This window comes from Pygoscelis adeliae, unplaced genomic scaffold (genome assembly GCF_000699105.1).
Source record: "Pygoscelis adeliae isolate BGI_AS28 unplaced genomic scaffold, ASM69910v1 Scaffold351, whole genome shotgun sequence".
In the NCBI taxonomy this organism is placed as follows: Eukaryota; Metazoa; Chordata; class Aves; order Sphenisciformes; family Spheniscidae; genus Pygoscelis; species Pygoscelis adeliae.
The window spans coordinates 251,265-254,378 of NW_008824112.1; positions in this window are offsets into that span (position 1 = coordinate 251,265).

The window sequence follows — 3,114 nt, forward strand, 5'->3', positions numbered from 1 at the left end:
CTCCCTTGGGCCTTAGCCTTAGGGGGAATCCCTCTCCTGCTGAGCTCCAGGGATGAGCCTGGGGCACCAGCTAACCACCCAGGGGAGGTGTGATGGGTTAGACACCTAAGATCCAGCAGCTCCTTGCAGGCGGCAGTCGTCGCTTGTCCCTGCTGTCTGTGTGTGTGTTGAGGGTTGTGGTTGAAGATGGTGGAACTGGTGGGGTTCGGACTACAACCCTGGCCTGAAAGGTGTGGGTAGATGCTGGAGAAGCATGCCATGGGGCCAGGCTTCGATTGCGGTGGGAAGTCATAGAAGCATAGAATCATAGAATCATTTAGGTTGGAAAAGACCCTTAAGATCATCAAGTCCAACCGTTAACCTAACACTACCAAGTCCACCACTAAACCATGTCCCTAAGTCCTGGGGAAGGCTGGAGAAGGGAGGCTTCAGTCAGACTCCAGTTTGGGGTTGCAGTAAGTGCATGAGGGACTTACATGGGGCAGGACTCAGGTCAGGGGCAGCTGTACGTGTGCACGGAAGAGGGGAGGATAGACAAGTCCCCTGGATCAGGGTCTGAACCTGGAAACAGGATTTGCTGCAGACGCCTCTGCGAATGTCACCACTTCAAGCCTGGAAGTTTAAATAGCTTTGAAAGGGGACAGAAGGTCCCTCCCTTCTGCCCATGCCCTTGCTGCTGTGCCTGGTGCCAACAGTGGGTTTCCTGCACTCTACGTTTGAGGTATCTAAGCTGGCTGCAAGACTTTTTGTAGTCTGAACTGTGAAAGGCAGGATCAAGAGGTGGTGAAGCCCAGATGTGACTCCATTCACCTATTTCTGTGCAGGGGTTTTGGGCAACTTCCAAAACTGCAGAAACCCTCGCTGGCTCTGGTCCTGTGCTGAGTGCCCTGCCAGGGAAGCACCATGGGTGCTGTGGGTAAAACCCTCCCAAACTCTCCCAGGTTCTGTCGTACAGCTATGTTTCTGTATTTAGTGTTCATCACCGTGCTGCTCACACATTTTTTCAAGTGAAAACCCTCATTCAGTGGTTGCTAATAGAAATCAGTCTTCTGCCAGAGCACCACAGTCTCCAGCTCTATTATCCATCCTAAAGCTGGTCCACTTTAACTTCACTACCTTATGAACAACAGGTTGACCTCAACACAGAGCTTGGAAGAAATTATAAAGGCGGACAATGCCACTCCAGCGTGGTCTTCTGCAGGGACCAGAGCAGTTAAACCCGTATAGAGCACTTTAAAGCCTGTGCAACTGCAGCTCCTTCAGAGGCCAAGCCACCTGGACTGTTTCGGCAGGAAAATAGTGTCTTTAATTGAAATCATCACAAAAACCCTGGGTAAAGTGAAGTGGTGTCAACCAATTTCCTGTGCTGCCATGAGTGACACACAGGAGATGCTCCGTCACCGGCGCTCCATCCTGCAGAAGTGAATGAGCTCTTCTATGGGCAAACATTGACATATTTAATGCCTGACTTGGTACATCAGGTAAATAATACAATGGGGGGATTCAGAAAATGCAGAAAGGACAGGGAGTCCTGTCGCAAAGGCAGCAGACTCTCTGCTTTTAGTGTGCAGAGTGGAAAATCAAACAATCCCAGAGAAATCTGCAAACATTGCAAAGCCCTGTATTTCATTTTCCCATATTAAGCTAATCTGGTAGATAGAGGTGATTCAGAGGCAACTGAGAGGTTAGCGTAGGTCAGCACGACCTGCATATAATTTGCTAAAATACAAACTCAAAGCAGCGTCATGTACAGCATGTCCCAAACCTCCACCAGCAGGATAACATTGTCTGAAGGCTGTAAATAACAGCTGGGATGCAATAAATTTACCCTGATGGGGAAGGAATGTCGAGGAAAAGCTGTGAAACTTGTGTGATCTCAATGAGAGCAGTGCCTGTCCCCCAAGCTCAGCGGTGCATGCCACAACTGTTGAACAAGCATCGTCCCTTAGGGACTCCTTACAAGCATGGTTTCCACCTCCTCTGCTTGCCATCCACAGCACAGCTCCACCAGGAATGGACAGCAGAAGGAGAGGGCACGGCACTAGCTGTAGAGAGACCGCTGTTTTGCCAAAAACAACAAAAAAAAGGGTGCGTGGAAAGCACACCACTTTCAGGTGCATCCCCAAGTGCCTAAAACAGGGTCAAATGGATCCAGGTGCTTGCTGGGGGCAGGGACAGCCATGGTCTGCTCTGCTGGAGGGTTTCCTTCTTAGAAGGAAAAAGAAGAACAGTGCCAATTAATTAATCCAAAGGGTTTCCAGGTTGCCTGGCCCCATCTGGATCAAGGTGGCCGGACCACAGTGCACGCGTGCCACAGGAATTTCACATTTGTCTTCACCCCATTTCGCAAGGTTTAAAGAGATCAAAATTCCAGAATATCATTTTGAAAAGGTTGAAAACACCTTGGGTTTTGATCTCATCAACATATTTTGTATTCTGTAGATTGAAGTAGTTTCATTCTGATAAGGCCAAATGTGTCCCTTCACCTTTATCAGGCTGCTATAACGTCTGTGTGTTACAGATCAGAGCGCTGGGCTGCACCACAATGTCATCCCTGCTAAAATATACATGTACAGAAGCTTAAATAATCACAACCACAATCTCCAGCCTTTCTTACGGCCTCCCGGTGTCTGTGCTGACAGGAGGCTGTGCCTGCTGAGGTGGGTTAACACCATTTCTCAAAAAGCAGAGCAGCTGTCGGATTTATATCATGATTTTAAGAAGATATCGCAAAAGGCATCTCAGTAACAGCGGCAAGGAAATGAGAGCAGACCTGTGAGGACAAACAGTAACAACATTATGTTGCTAATCTGCAATGATTTCTTCAAAATAAATCACTGTGACATCATCAAACTGGTCGAAATTCAATCTGGCAATTAAGAAAATGTTATCAGATGACTCTGCTTTCAAAAGGGACCAGGGAAAGAATCAGGGGGATTTGATAATTGACATATGAATAACTCTGACGTTCATAGAATCATAGAATCATTAAGGTTGGAAGAGACCTCCAAGATCATTGAGTCCAACCATCAACCCAACACCCCCAGGCCCACTAAACCATGTCCCTCAGCGCCTCATCTACACGTCTTTTAAATACCCCCAGGGATGGTGACT